Genomic DNA, 16,860 nt, shown 5'->3' on the forward strand with positions numbered 1-16,860 from the left:
TGTTGTACGTCACCGCGTTCTTGGCGGTCGGACTTTGGTGTGACCGTATGTATGCAAGACAGCTTGAGCGGAATTCCGCCGGAAAAACCTTCAGAGTTTATTCCAATTAATTTTTAAAATGTTTGAATTAGGATTTAAAGTCCCTCCTGTAAAGTGAACCTACTTCTTTGTATAGTATGTGCGAGATACAAGTTCATGTCAATGAATCAGTCACAGTCACATCACCAGATTCGATGAAAGAAACCTCATAATGCTAATGCAACGATGGCTCATTTCAAACAATTTTCTAATATAACACAGTACAAGGTGGATTTTTGCACAGCAATTAATGAATTGTATTCACTCTGCATTATCAAAATTTGTTGATTTTTAGGTGACAACTAATAAACATTTCAGGTTTATTTAATCTATTGAATATAACAGCTCCCTCTCAATTCTTACAATGAATGTTTTAGAATGTAATAATGACTCTACAGCCAGTTTTAGATCATTATTGGGACTGTAGGCAGTGTCTTAAATAAATAAATAAAACCGAAAAACAACTTCTTGGTAGTAAACTTGGCCGGGGCCATCTTTATTATTGGTTTAAATAAAAACACTTTATTTAAAAATTCAAAATATAACAATTTTTTTACAATAGTTTTTTCACTTTTTTCCACCTAAAGAAAAGGCTCAGTTACTACGACTCAAGCCATAAAATGCATAGCAAGTTTAAAACATCCCATACATATAATATAGATACTTGAAATGCCACTTATCAGCTTAGTCATAAAACTCAAGCTGTGAACTTTAGATAACATAAATCCCCCTTTTTTAACAAAAGGTGACCCAACCACGTAATAATAGGCCGCAACATAAAATGGGTCAGGAGGGAGAGGAGCACCACAGAGATACCGCCTGAGGTGAGTGAACTCCTGGGGTCCAGACCTACTCTGTATAGCCCCCCAAAAAAATTCTAGAACTTTCCAGAAGGTCATATGACCCCCAAGAAAACTCACCCCACCAATCAGTTGACCCAGAAAGCTCCTCACATTTCCTTACAGGTGAATGGGGACCCTTGACACCTGCCTTCACTTTAAGGATCCCTAAAAGGGAGAAAAGGGGGGCCTTGAAACCCTGTAACCCCTCACTCCCTTCAGGGGAGCCTTGAAACTCTCTTAACTGTCCCAGTCCCATAGGGAAGGTGAGCCTTAAAACAGGCATTTCCCTTTTCCCTCATTAATAGCAATTTCTGCAAATCTATTCCTGCTGTCTGGGATTTTAGTTTTTTCTTTGAATCCCAATGACAGAATAAAGAACAGTCATGTGCTGAAGCCTATAGTAACCAGTATCAGTTTTCTTTTCATTGACATACTCAAAGCTGAATTTTGATTGGTTGCCATGGATAACTGCATAGTTGTCTCATTTCATGTACTGTATTTTCAAATAATACCACAGCAATGGGTCTTAAATGAGTGTAATATCTTAAATGTGTTTAGAAAAAAAAGCATATTTTGCATCACAGAAGAGATTTTTCTCTCCTCCACACGGCTTGCACATCTGTCTCCCTCCAGGTTTTGTTCCTGTCGCTCTTGTTCTTTCTCTATTTATATCGACACACTGCTGATTCTCTCCTTCTATCTTTCTTAACACCTTCTCCCTCTCGCCAGCACACTCCTTAGCTGCTGTCACTGTTCTCTTTTATTTTTCACCGCATTCATTTCTCTGCCTCATTCAGCTCTGTTCCCTTCAAGCTTCGACATCTTGTATTCCCCCTCGCATAATATTCACTTCTTCTACGCCTTCCCCCTACCTCTCCGTGCTTTTACTTTACACCCCCTTACACACACACACATTTACATCTGCCTCTTTTATTCTGCGTCTTTATTCTCCCACATCTTAATCATTTATTATATACAGTATATAAGAAGGCCAGTATGGTGGCCTGAATTTATGGGAGGAGTCCGGGGGGTTTTTAAGCAAGCCACTCGCCTGTGCTATTTGTCGGTTCCAGTGCGCGATACCCACCCGTCCTCCCGTTCTGCTTTTCAGGGCACTTCTCACCCAATTCCACCCCACAATCTTACATTACTTATCTTGGGTATGCCCCCTTTTCCTGGCATACCGACCAGCCAACCAAGGCACACCTCAGGTCTATGTTATGTGATTCATATTTGTCTGGGTCAAAGGGCTTCAACCATAAATAAATATACACTGTATGTATGTGTGTATATATATATATATATATATTGTTAAGATATCAAATATCTAGAGTCCGGAGTTCCCCATATTATTGAACTATATACACTTCATTGGTTCTTAGGAGTCTGGAGTTCCCCCTCCCATATGTTACAAACTGTTTTTGTGTATTAGGAAAATATTGCGAAAGACAGTGTCCTGCCAAGTGATGTCTGGACAGCTTGGTGGAACATTGACCCTTTTTATGGGAAAGAACAAAATGCAATAACAACCCTAGTTGGAAAGCACCCTATGTTTCACTATAAGATTGATTATGTATAACAATATAATCTAGAGGTCAGTATGACCATATGTAATGTAGAAATAATTAGTTAAAGATGTTTTGTAGGAGGTGACTTGTTTGTTGGTGTCAGGCCATACATAGGCTGCCATTTTTAACTGTATCTGTATAAAAAGCTGAAGAAATATATTTGTAACTGCCACACCCTTTTGAGTCGTGGACCGGTGTACACTGATAAATCTGTATTCGTATGTATGACAACTACTCTGAAGTAAACCTGCCATTGCGAGAGAATGCTTCTGTCTTTCATTTCAAAAGGCAATTGAAAAGGTTAATTTATCAGTGGTGACCCCGATATGTGTCTTCTACTCTGCACATCCATCTCTGGCTCTCATCCCATTGCAGGAGGGACACCTAACAATGGCGCCTAAGGTGAGATATTTCTCCCATGTTATTATTGTCTTTGCTGTATGGGAATGAGAAGCTAGGGGCAGATGTTAAAGCAGAGGTCAGAAGGTAGCACGCTTTAATTATTTAATAATGCATTATGCTTGTGCATGTTTACTAAGAAAAATTGTTTTTCAGATATATGGTTGATTAAATTGTAAAGTAATTAAGTGCATGTGTTAATGTGCTAGAATAATAAGAGTACTCATTTTTCCTTGCCCCTTGAAATGACGATATAACATATATTTTAATTAAGGGATGTGTACTAAAGCATATTTACATATATATATATATATATATATATACACTATATTGCTAAAAGTATTGGGACACCTGCCTTTACACGCACATGAACTTTAATGGCATCCCAGTCTTAGTCTGTAGGGTTCAATATTGAGTTGGCCCACCCTTTGCAGCTGTAACAGCTTCAACTCTTCTGGGAAGGCTGTCCACAAAGTTTAGGAGTGTGTCTATAGGAATGTTTGACCGTTCTTCCAGAAGCGCATTTGTGAGGTCAGGCACTGATGTGGACGAGAAGGCCTGGCTCACAGTCTCTGCTCTAACTCATCCCAAAGGTGTTCTTTGGGGTTGAGGTCAGAACTCTGTGCAAGCCAGTCAAGCTCTTCCACCCCAAATTCACTCATCAATGCAAGTTCTTCCACCCCAAACTCGCTCATCCATGTCTTTATGGACCTTGCTTTGTGCACTGGTCCAAATCATTTGGTAGAGGGTGGATTATGGTGTAGAGTTGTTCTTCAGAGTAGGGCTTGGCCTCTTAGTTCCAGTGAAGGGAACTCTTAAGGAGTCAGCACACCAAGACATTTTGGACAATCTGATGTTCCCAACTTTTCGGGAACAGTTTGGGGATGGGCCCCTTCCTGTTTCAACATGACTGCGCACCAGTGGACAAACAAGGTCCATAAAGACACAAATGAGCGAGTTTCGGGTGGAAGAACTTGACTGGTCTGCACAGAGTCCTGACCTTAACCTGATAGAACACCTTTGGTATGAATTAGGGAGGAGACTGCGAGCCAGGCCTTCTCGTCTGCATCAGTGCCTGACCCCACAAATGCGCTTCTGGAAGATTGGTCAAACATTCTCATAGACACACTAATAAACCTTGTGGACAGCCTTCCTAGAAGAGTTGAAGCTGTTATAGCTGCAAAGGGTGGGCCGACTCAATATTGAACCCTACGAACTAAAGCCGCGTACACACGATCGGATTTTCTGACAGGAAATGTGTGATGACAGGCTGTTGGCGGAAAATCCGACCATGTGTATGCTCCATCGGACAATTGTTGTTGGATTTTCCGCGGTCAAATGTTGCATTAGTTGCAAGAAAAGGAAAAGGTCTCATTATCTTGCAGGAGAGTCAGCCTTGTTCGACAAATGGTCAAAAAGGGAAAAGTTTCCAATAAAGACACGAGGATTCATAGGAGCCGACTGTTGGCTCATAAAGGCGGGTATCGTAATGTATTAACCTCAGTCAGGGGATAAGATATTGAATGGAGAACAACAAACAGCCATATAAAGGTTGTATAAATGTGAGATGAGATAGTCCTTCAGTCCAGAGTGACCAATATGCAGGTTCAGCTATATCCATATAAGATACTCAATAACGATCCAAGTCAAATTGTTGTCATTCAAAAAAGTTGATAATATGACTCTGTAACGATAAAATGAAATTAGCAGAAGGAGTCCAAAGGGTGGCGTTAAAGAGCTGAAAAAACATGTAGTATGTCACTACGTTTGTGATTGTTGGCCAACAATTGTGTGCCGTGTGTATGCAAGACAAGTTTGGGCCAAAGCCCTTTTGTTGGCCAACAATCCGATCGTGTGTACGAGGCTTAAGACTTGGATGCCATTAATGTTCATGTGTGTGTAAAGGCAGGCCTACAAAACTTTTGGTAATATAGTGTATATATATATATATATATATATATATATATATATATATATATATATATATATATATATATATATATATATATATATATATATATATATATTTATAAGGGAAGGCAATCAAAAGTTGCTGCAAAATGTGTTTCCTTAAATGGATAATTTTGCATGCTGACGCTAACATGCCTTACTGCCCTCTTGGGACTGTGGGTGTGCCTTCATATAGCACTACAAAACAACAAAAAAGTAAGGTATAGGTAAATCAATGAACCCATAGCTGAATTGCTGTGGCCTGTAAACAGGTATAAACCACTATACCTGAAGTTAATAAAACAGAACAACAAAAACAGGGTGCCCTAGTCTAGCACATTTCCTATTATACCACGTTATTAAATGTCGAAAAGCAAGTAATATACACACAAACGCATGACAATGTCAGGCATATCATATAACACAGGTGAGACTACAGCCAGATCTCCACCACTCTGCCAGTGTCACGAGAAGACCCTTCAGAGTCTTTCTGTTACACTGGCAAAGAAATGGAGATCTGGTGGCAGTCTTGTTTGTGTTATATGATATGTCTAATATTGTCATGTGTTTGTGTGTATATCACTTGCTTTTAGACATTTAATGAATTGGTATAATGGTAATGCACTACATTGGTGCACCCTCTTTTTGTTGTTCTCTTTTAATAACCTCAGGGATAGTGGTTTGTACTTGTTAACAGGCCACAGAACTTTTCACAATTTAGCTATGGGTTTATTGATTTACCTATAACTTACCTTTTATGCAGTGTACACACGAGCGGACTTTTCGACCGGACTGGTCCGCCAGACCTAGTCCGGCGGACAATCCGATCGTGTGTGGGCTTCATTGGACCTTCAGCGGACTTTTCCAGTCGAAATTCTGACGGACTTTAGATTTGACTTGAGTCCTGTCGAAAAATCCGCTCGTCTGTATGCTAGTCCAACGGACAAAAACCCATGCTAGGGCAGCTGTTGGCTACTGGCTATCAACTTCCTTATTTTAGTCTGGTCTTACGTCATCACATACGAATCCGTCCGACTTTGATGTGATCGTGTGTAGGCAAGTCCGTTCGTTCAAAAGTCCCTCGGAAGTCCGTCAAAAGTCCGTCGGAAAGTCCGTCGGACCAAGTCCGGTTGAAAAGTCAGCCCGTGTGTACGCGTCCTTACTTATAATAGCAAATTGATATGTATAATGTTTTTGGGACATACAAGGATTTCCTTTGGGAGTATTATGTTCCTTTGATTACATCATTTACTATGCATTGTAAGGGTAGTTTATAGATTGTACATACCGTGTTTCCCTGAAAATAATATTATATTCATTTTGGCAGCAAAAGACACAGTGGGGCTTATTTTCGGGGTAGGTCTTATCATATAATGTGCTGTCTTCTCTCACCTCTCCCTCCCTGCCTGTCAGGAATCCCCAGTATCAACCAAGTTAAAATGCTTGTAAAATCCTATAATCCACTATATTACAGTAGTATATAATGTATAATGTGTGTTTCTGTAATATAATTGTGCCAAATACCTTCATTACAGCGCCACTCTGTGCTTCCGTGACCCGCCGGAGCTCTCGTCTCTGCTCCGAGCACAGCAGAGGGAGGGGACCCAGATGCCCCACTGACGGCTGGGAGAAGAGGAGGAGAGCAGTGGGAGGTCAGCTGAGTGCTAGGTGGCACTGTACTAAAGGTATTTGGCACAATAATATTACAGAAACACACACATTGTAAATTTATACTACTGTAATAGCATGGATTATAGGATTTTACAAGCATTTTAAACTAGGGCTTATTTTCAGGGTAGGTCTTTTTTTGGGGGAAACACAATAGTTCTAAGTTTCTAGATGGCAGCCATCAGAAGTCAATCTTAAACAACTGTGGGCAGACAGTGTGCACCCCATGGCTACCATGGATCACCATTTAAATACTGAGCATTATGCCCAACATACTTGCTGTCAATATGAGGTTCTTACCTATCCACATTATGCCTCAGCAATAGGGAGAGTGTACATCTCAGGTGAAGTGGGCCCTGTTTAAAGGAGCTTTCTATCATGTATCTAATTAGAGATCAGGTTGATGAGGGGGCCTCCGTAACCCCTCTGGTCCAATACACCTGGGGAGGAGAACAGGGAATGGGAGGATCCAGAGTGGCAGAGATGCCGAAAGTTCAGTCCACTGGAGCTGAAACAAGGCTTGACTGAGATGCATATGTCAATAAGAAGATCATTGGGCAGAAGCAGACTGAAATACAGCTGGCAGAATACTGGCACACCCAAAAGGTTAGAATCATAGTCAGAGACAGACAGAAATCAGCACAGGAGAAGACAGACAGCAGGCAGGGTTGAGGTCAGGGTGGCAGTTAGGAGGCAGGTCAGGGTCACCCTTCCATTGCATTTCCATTTTCTATTTTCTTTCAATATAAATCTTTGGATTTTTAGTGCCAATGGTGTTTAATATTCATTCTACTGATTTACAGTATACCTAGTAACAATTCAGTATGGCTTTATTGTGCAGATTGCTATTATGGTGGGAAGAAGGGCCCTTGGTCTAGCAGTTAGCCTTGTGTAGTTTTTTATGGAGCCACTGTAAGTCCCCACACTTTGTTGGGTTAATGTTAATCTCCCAGTGTAAGGTCCCTTTCAGGGATAGCTCTACTCTGTGGTCGCTGGGCAGTATGCCCTCTCACTCCTCCACTAGGGGCATATAAACAGACTCTGTGAGCATAGTTGATTGGCAGGAACCATCAAGTGCCAGAAAGGGAACTGAGGAGTTTTTCCTTTGAAAATGAAGTGTGAACATAGTAGAGCACTGCCATGTAAGCTTGGGTAGCTCTAAGCGGATGTCTCCCTTGGGGGGAATGCAGGGACTGCTCTGTTATGGGAGGCGAGCTAGTTTCTTTGTAATCCTCAGATGTAGGAAGGTTGGGACTCTTTCAGTTATGTAGTGCAGGCAACAACACCCCAGGGGCTGTTTGTAACTGTTCTATTAGGGCCCTTTCACACTGATACATTTTTCCTGTGTTTTTACCAAGAAAAACGCAGGAAAAATGTTTCCCTTTAAATCCTATGGGGCTTTTTACACCACTGCTGGAGCCTCCATTCCCAGTAGATCCCGTCTGAGAGGAAACACATTGGGTCGGAGATAGTAGCATGATGTCAGAACATGCGGACCGTTCTGCAGGCGGCCGCACATAAGGAATGATTTTCTGCCCGATCTAAACATCTTTGCTGTAAATGCAATCTTGCTTTTCAATAAACCAGCTTATATACAGTAATGCACTATGAGCCTTCTCTGTTTTTATCAATACTGTAAATGTTATGAGATACGTGAGCTTGGATCCACTAAGGTTGGCTGACTACCCATCTTCAGAGGTGAATTTACACACACGCATATGATCTCTAGGTGGGATCATTTCATCTGGCAAGCTGCCAATCTTGGTGTTTGGAGCACAGTGGTGATGGACATGCACTCTGGAAATACTTGTTTGTATGTGGACATTCTTTTATGAATTGCATGTGGGAATTTGGAATATACAGTCGCTTTTTGCAAGCACAAGAGTTTTTGGAGCACTAGTCACCTTCTACAAACTTAGACACATTAATTCAATTAATTGCAACCATTTCAATTAATCTGTCTTTTTTTTCTGTTGTTATTTTTGGTTTTATGAGCACCAACATAATAAAAAGTTTTGCACATTGTTAGTGGCTGTGCACAGCACTTTAAATACAGTGTGTCATTTTTTGTACATTGTTATGCACATGTTTAATATAATTTATGATTATTTGTCACTAATTTATATACCGTATTTATCGGCATATAACACGCACAGGCGTATAACACGCACATTCATTTTAAGAGAGAAGTTTCAGGAAAAAAAAATTTTAAATAAGGAACTTTGAAGCAAAATAAGGGTCAGTGCCCATCTGCAGCCTCACCATTGCCATCAATGCAGCCTGATCAATGCCCGCCTGCAGCCTCACAAGTGCCATCAATAGAGCCTTATTAGTCCACATCAATGCAGCCTCGCCATTGCCATCAATGCAGCAGCCTCGCCATTGCCATCTATTGACTTCCTATTACAGAGGCCGCCAAGTATACAGGAGATTCTCACTGTATGTAATCTGACGGCACTCGTCCTGCCCCTGCCCCCCCCTGTTGCCTCCGAGGCAGCCGAAATTGTAGTATTGGCGTATAACACGCACAAGCTATTTGCACACGATTTTAATGGTGAAAAAGTGAGTGTGTTACGCCAATAAATACAGTAAGTATAGTTTGAATTAGAAACAGCGCAAATTATTCACAGGTGCAGGCGGCCAAAAATGCATCAGAAACGCAGGGGAAACGCATCTGAAACACAGCAAAATCACGGTAAAAACGCATTTGCTACAGAGCAATGTGAAAGGGGCCTTAAGTGTGTTCTGTAAATATTCAGAAGGACTGTTATGTTAACTTTGCCACACAACATTGGCACAATTATGGAGAAACTGTCTGGGTCCCTGTTTTTCCATGTAATTGGGTAATTATTCTTTGGCTTGTACTACCTTGGACTTGTGTCTAGGGTAAGGAGCAGGACTGACATCCCCAGAAATCGCGCTGCTACCCCATAATAATGGTTAATAATAAACAGGATGGGATGGAGACTCATGTGCTTGGATAGCCCCAGTACTCAGGCATTCAATCTCCAATCAAAGAGAAAAAAAATCCTGCAACACAATGTCTCAAAGATAAAACATATACGATTTTATTAGATCCATCCATTAAAAGGAATCAATACCTGTAATTATTGAAGCGTTTCAGCCTCTTACATAGGCCTTAGTCATAATACATTATTAATGGATGGATCTAATAAAATCATATATATTTTATCTTTGAGACATCGTGGTGCTGGATTTTTTGTCTTTGATTGGACAAAGAAGCAGGACTGAGCCTGCTGGTTGAATAGGTAGTAAGGTGGACCTGAATTCCAGTTAAAGCAGGCTTAATCTTTCCTAGTGCTTCCAGGGGTGAAGTTTGTGTTACCACACATAGTCTCAGATACTCTGGGAGAGCCCATGCAGGATGCAAAAAGGGAAACCCATACCAAGTACATTGTCTTCATGCATATTTGGATATATCTGTATCATTATCATTTTTCGCTATTAGGGTGGAGTCTCCATCAATTGGTAGGTTTAAATATTTTATGGGTTAGTGTTTTTGATATAATGCAGTTTGTATTTATTGTTTATGTCTCAAAGTCCAATTTTTCTAACTTTTTGTACCTTATGGCCAGGTTCTGTTACCATATCTAGTGTTTGTATTTCATAAAAATAATTTAAAGTGACACTAAAGGTAATTTTTTTTTTAAATAACAAACATGTCATACTTACCATGTAAAATAGGAAGAACCGCGCTAACACAAAAACATATAAGCAGCAGCATATAGTGCGATCACACCAAAATCTAGAGTCCTGTAAAAAGCTGCGCTAAAATTATTAAAAGTTCATATAAATGACATCAAGGGGATTTCTCCAAGTCCTTATTTCAAAGTGAAAACACCACCACCGTGCACTTCTAAGCAGTAGTGACAATCCACCCTAGTAGTAGAGCCTGCTTACCAGATGGCAAGCATAAAAGGGCAAGTGGCTTTAGCCTAGCCAAGGCCTTTTAGCTTGCTGACGCTCCCGGTGTTCCTATGGGGGGTAAATCTCCAGGCTCCTTTAGGTTATCCTCATGTCGCCATTCAACACGAAAAACTGGTGGGATATCTGTGTTCCAGATCTTCTCCTCCACTGTGCAGCTCGTTTTGCACACAGTGGCCACGATCCTGGTCTTCGGGGTCTCTTGGCGGCTGTCTAAGATCCTCCCCGCATCAAATAATCACCTCGGAGAAGCGCTCTCCTGGGGGGTTACCTTGAGGGCGCGCTCCTGAGTCAAGTATTCGGCATCCATAGACACCGGATGCAGGACTCGGCCCCGCCCCCCGGCGGCCACGTCATTGGATTTGATTGACAGCAGCGGGAGCCAATGGCTGCGCTGCTATCAATCTATCCAATCAACAGGCGAGAACCCCCTAGCAGAGAGAAGGCCTGTCTCCGTGGGACAAGTTTGAGGGTTCAGGTAAGTAAAACGGGAGTGGGGGCTGAGGGGGCAGTCATAGGATGCATTAAGGTGAAAAAACACTTACCTTTACAACCCCTTTAACTCTAAGCAATGCCACTTGTCTTCCCTAAGATGGAAAGACAAGTTGGGAGAATATAAAAAGTTAAATATTCCTCTCCAGGACCTGGCTCCATTTGACTAAGCAGATTGTTAAAAAAAATGGGTTTAATTGTATTATTTTGATCCACATTCTTACTGAATTTATGAATGATCCCATCCCACACCCACATCTAAGTTTCATTCACATATACTTGTGCAAAAAAGTACACATACCAATGTGTGTATTTTCCTTTCCTCCTGTATTACTCCCTGTTTTTTATGCTTTTGTACCTTATGTTTGTTAAAACTTCAAAAATCAATGAACTCAGATTGCAAAAATGTGCCAAATGTGTTTTAACATGTAGAAAACGTAAATGGCAATACATATTTGTTAGAAATAACATTGTAGATTGTGGATATGGCAGTTTTATGGGTTATCAGGGCTTTTTGCATTCCTCTGTGGGTTTTAGGGGGGGCAGGTTAAATTTGGCGAACATTTTTTGTTAACGTGACTTATATATATGACTATGTTTTTCCTTTAAAATCAATAGTCTTGGGTATATTGAAATTTCACAGGGGACTGGACAGTTGGTGATAGAATCATCATCTGGATGACTTATTATGCCTGCTGCTTGAGTCTGTCATATGATTCATTTGTCATTCTAGTCAAACTTGTTAAATCGTCTCCCCTCTTAATAAAAATGTCCCGCTGGGAATATTGGCTAATGGAAAATTATCCAAACATTAATTGAACTTGAAAACTTAAAATCCACAGTTGTTTTCTTTAAATAATTACTGTACTTTATGCACCGTAATATGCACCACACTAAAGGATGTACTCAAATGTTAGATGTTAAAAATGATTAAAAAATATTTCTAGGCTATAATCTCTGATTGCCATCATACAAAAATATACTGTATATATTTGATATGGGCATAGACCAGCAGGCCTGATAGGTGCCTAAAATAGTTCTAATCTTAGTCACTAAAATGTCATATAAGCTAGAACATGTTAAGACATTTTTTTAAAGTTGTTTATAATAATTAAAATCTGCAATTTTTATATAAAGTATACCAGGTGATCCTGTCATGGTCCCTATTCAGATATTTCCTATCCCCCAGTTGTGCTTCTGTATTAACACCCTAAATTAAACAAAACTCATCCTGCACCATTAACCTTTAAAAATCGGAAAAATGAAGGTGGGCAAATATAGCAGCACTACAAATATAGAAAACTAGGAAAAAAGGCATCACACCAATTAATTGCAGTTAAAAAAAAAGCTTTTACCACCAATGGCAGTGATAAGTCCTTTGATAAAGGGTTTCTCATGCAGATTTATCATCCATTGATGCTTTGCCTCAGTAAGTTCAGGTTACTTTTTACTGTGAGTAATTACCGCATGGGCTTTTCTGTGCAGCTTTTTTTATGTTGTTGCCTTACCCGACAAGCACTCATTGGGCAGGAATGGCACACTTGTTCCTATCAACTGAGCATGATGCAAAAAATGGATGAAAAAACAAAAACAGTATTTTAGAATTGAAAAAAAAGGCAATTGTTTTTTGATATACAGTGCTTTGGACTGCCTAGGGGTATATTTATAAAAAATAAATGTGACTTTCACCAAACACTGTGAGTGAATCTTCACCTGCAGTTAATGTTTAGTGAATGTCACATTTACTGCTTTAGAAGTATACTGCTATTTATTATATAGTTAGAGTTTAGATTTACTTCAACTCCTCAAAGCCACTAGCTCTGCACTTTGAGGGCCAATATCTATACTTTAATGGGCTTGATAAACATTCTAAAGTATTCCCTACTATAAGAACCTTTTTAGTTACATCAAAAACATGCATACTATTATTAGAATATTAGAAAAATAATGTATAATTGTTTCTTTTTATTTAAACTTGTAAAATTGATCAGCTTTATGTAATTAATCTTTAATAATATGATAGTATTTTCAAAACCGTGTTCCTATGTATCATTTGTAAGTATTTATTTAGTGTACAGATATTTTTGCCTTGTATATGTGCAGGCTCTGCTTCCAACTTGGCATTGCTACACAATGGCTGTTTAAGCCCTTCCTGACCACTATCTATTTTTTTTTTCCATAATTTTTTTTTTTTTTTTTAATATATTTAAACAGTGCACCAAAAAATTCTTATATTTTCCTAAAAATATATATATTTAAGTATGCAAATTGATCCTAGAGTTATTTTACATAATATACGTGCTTAATTTGCCCTGAGTTAATTAAAACAAAAATAAGTAAAAACAAGTTTGTAAACATAATATGTATATCATGAAAAAATGGAAACACTAAAATATATCATTATACTATGCAATAGATCTGATTTATGTTCAAAAATAGTATCCAAAAATGGCTATTCCCTGTCAGAGAAATATTTTTAGGTCCTTCTATAAAATATTCTTTTTTTCTCACTCAGTAATTTGTCCCATTTTCATTTACTGTCTATCTTTCTCTTGTGCTTCCATTGCTCTCTACTCCTCGACCTCGTTCTCTCGGTTGGGCAACTCGTGTCTTTTCTCTGGTGAATGTGCAATGTTAGAGAGAGCAGCTGGCACTGTGAGATAACAGGCTAATTAAATCGGCATTGTGTGAGCAAACTGGAGGGGAGAAAGGGAGCGTAAGAAATGCCATTCAGTGCCACGCAGTGCCACAGCAACTACTTAGCCCAGTTTGTGCCAACTGCTCAAAACATTCTTATGCTTAAATGTCTAAACACAAGTCTGCAGGCCATTGCTTGAAAGTTTGGAAAGGTTAGCATTTTTTCTTGAGAGCTGGCAGTTTTGTATTTGGCATAGATATATGTGTAAATAGTCCCTGGGTAGCTGTCATTATATATTTTTATGAATGTCACCAGCTGATCACTTTTGGCATTTATGTTATAATTTAAAGCCTAACTCCAGACATTTTTTTTTTTTTAATTTTGGATAAATGTGGGAAGAATTAGCATTTCTTTCAGGTTTTAAATGTTGTATACAAATGCCCCGTACACATGGTCGGATTTTCCGATGGACAATGTCCGATCGGAACGTGTTGTCGGAAATTCTGACCGTGTGTGGGCTCCATCAGACATTTTCCATTGGATTTTCCGACACACAAAGTTGGAGAGCAGGAGATAAAATTTTCCGACAACAAAATCCGTTGTCGGAAATTCCGATCGTGTGTACACAAATCCGACGGACAAAGTGCCACGCATGCTCAGAATAAATAAAGAGATGAAAGCTATTGGCCACTGCCCTGTTTATAGTCCCGACGTACGTGTTTTACGTCACCGCGTTTAGAACGATCGGATTTTCCGACAACTTTGTGTGACCGTGTGTATGCAAGACAAGTTTGAGCCAACATCCGTCGGAAAAAATCCTAGGATTTTGTTGTCGGAATGTCCAAACAAAGTCCGACCGTGTGTACGGGGCAAAAGAGTTTCTATATGTGGCACCATTGGGGAGATTTCCCCTCACTTCCGGTTCTGGTGATGCCCACACAAGATATAGGGGGTGCAGTTTGCAACCAGAACAGAAAGGTATAGACAGCAATAAAAACCTTGTCATAAGTCCCGACCCTCTTACATTGTCCACAAATGTGGTGTTGTCTTTGTCATTAGAAAGTTTTCTTATCACTTTAGGTTCTAACAGAAAAAAGGGGAAAAATTTTAGGCCCCGTTCATACTGGTGTGCTTTTGCCACGCTTTTCCAGGACAACAAAAGCCCATAAAAAGGATTCCCCTTTAAGTCTTTTGTCACTCTTCACATCACTGCACTATGGGTGACTATGGGTGAACTGCGTCTTGAAAACTCTTGTATGCTGCATTTTTTTTAAAGTGTATCAAAAAGTCACTGTCCATTGTAAGTCAATGGGAATGCATCAAAAGCAGTCAGAAAACCAAAAAACGCACAAAAACAAAACAAAAAATACAAAACATTAAAAGCATGTTAAAAAAGCAATATGTGTTTTTGAAAAATGCATACCACATTTTTAAACGCAGTGGGAAAGGGCCCTTAAAAAAACAAAGAAGGCACTAAAAGCCTGAACATTAAAGCTAGCCATAGACGAACTGAAATTTGGACCAGCCAAATTTTGTTCCATCTATTGCTGTTCCTGCAAGAGAGAAGTTAATCCAACAATCGGTTTCTCTTGAATGGGAATGTTGAAAAATAATAATTTGATCAGCATATGCAACCAATCAGTATTGATCAGTGCATTGCGAGAGTGAAGCAGTCCCACTATAATCATACAATTGGACATCAGTGAGGATTCCTCCATCATCTCTATTGAGTGGATGGGGAATTCCACCCACTTTTTTGGTCGATCAGCTGGCTGACCAAACAAAAAAACGATCCATCTGTGGCTAACTTAAGTAGTTAAGATCAAAAAATGTAAATGACAGCCCTGGAACATTTACCTTTTATACCTGTCTGAACCCAATACAGCTGTCAGTATCCTACCTTTTGCTACACTTATAAGTAGAAGCTCTAACCCTTCCCCACTCGGTCTAAAACAAAACAATATGTTCTGGCTAGAGTTTAAGTTTAAATATGAATTTCTATTCTGTATGCATTAAAGACAGCAGGTTATCCAGGCAAGATAAATGTTCACAATTTTAATTGTTCGAGACAAAATTGTAACTATAATGCCAAGGTAAAAAATGTATCTTAATTTGGACTGTTAAAATGTGAGCATAAAGGTTCTTAGCATGAGAGCATGTAATTCTTGTGCAATATTTAGGTAGTACAGGGGACTAGTGAGAAGCATTGGGATGGAACCTGGATGTTTAAAGCCAAGGCACCTCCTTAGGATCCAGAATAGAGTCTATTGATGATGATGACACTGCAAGGGATTGCAATACTGGATTATCAGTTCCCTGCAGCCAGCAATGGTGCCAATGAGGGACCCAAATGGTGGTCTTGTTAAGGCAAAGCTAATTTTCTGAGACAGTTTACTCAAAGTGTTATTATTAAAGAAACTGTTTTTACTTTAAAGGCAGTCAACAAAGCTTTGAAATTGGGCCCTTAGATGCCCACCTCTGTCAGCTGTGTCAGATAGGTACAGGGAACATGTCCTCAGTCCTTTAAAAGATCCAAGTCAGGACCTGGAGCTTACACAGGGCTACTTTCTTTTAACTGGACGCAAAGGGAACAAAAGGAAGGTATTTATAAACGGCTGGCAGCACCAGAATAAAAAATAAACCTGATTATTTGCCCTGTATGAGTCCCTGCTGTGTTCATAGGAATGATACACACTAACCAGGTTGGCAACATCACCAGTTATAGAAAGAAAAAAGAAGATTGCGCAAACCTAAAAACACATTAAGTAATCACGCAAAACACATAACATGTGAGTGAATCTGTCCATGTGCATCAATTGTTAATGTGTAAAAAAAGTTACAAAAAAATCCCAAAAAAAGACAAATTTTTTTTTTTTGTTTTTGTAAAATGTATCAATTTCTAGTTAATTGGTTATAAAAGTCCCGAATCACATGAAAAAAATATAACAATGAAGGAACAATGAAGGCAACTTCGGGTGCAGCACCTAGAAATCTGCAATGGCAACTGGTCAGTATTTTAGTGAAGAAGTAAGCTAAAAAAGCCACTTACCAGACACAATGGACCCCAAGTTATAGGGATCAAGCTCGCCTGATAAGCAGAGTAATCAGCTTGTTCCATCTATTCCGCTCCAAACACTAGCCACTTTCCTCCGTTATGGACACCAAGACACTCATGCAGTAAGTATAAGGGTGCAGTAGATAATGGTAGTTTATTCCATAAAATTTTCTTAAGCACAGCAAAAAAAATACGATACAAAGACACAGCCACAGGTTTTTCAGA

The 16,860-nt window shown here is 39.5% G+C and overlaps 1 protein-coding gene across 5 annotated transcripts in view; it reads left to right on the top strand.

The window, feature by feature from the left end:
* Positions 1-16,860, top strand: part of ELFN2 (extracellular leucine rich repeat and fibronectin type III domain containing 2) — a 207,316-nt gene that overhangs the window by 102,774 nt on the left and 87,682 nt on the right. For 2 of the 5 annotated variants that reach the window (XM_073592471.1, XM_073592475.1), the window contains exon 2: positions 6,373-6,522. The exons of 2 other annotated variants lie outside the window; for them this stretch is intronic. The gene's annotated coding sequence lies outside the window, so the exon portion shown is untranslated. Of the gene's footprint in view, positions 1-2,667; positions 2,891-6,372; positions 6,523-16,860 lie in introns of those variants that run through there. One more of the 5 variants, XM_073592474.1, reaches the window with a different exon arrangement.

This window comes from Aquarana catesbeiana, linkage group LG07 (genome assembly GCF_042186555.1).
Source record: "Aquarana catesbeiana isolate 2022-GZ linkage group LG07, ASM4218655v1, whole genome shotgun sequence".
Taxonomy (NCBI): Eukaryota; Metazoa; Chordata; class Amphibia; order Anura; family Ranidae; genus Aquarana; species Aquarana catesbeiana.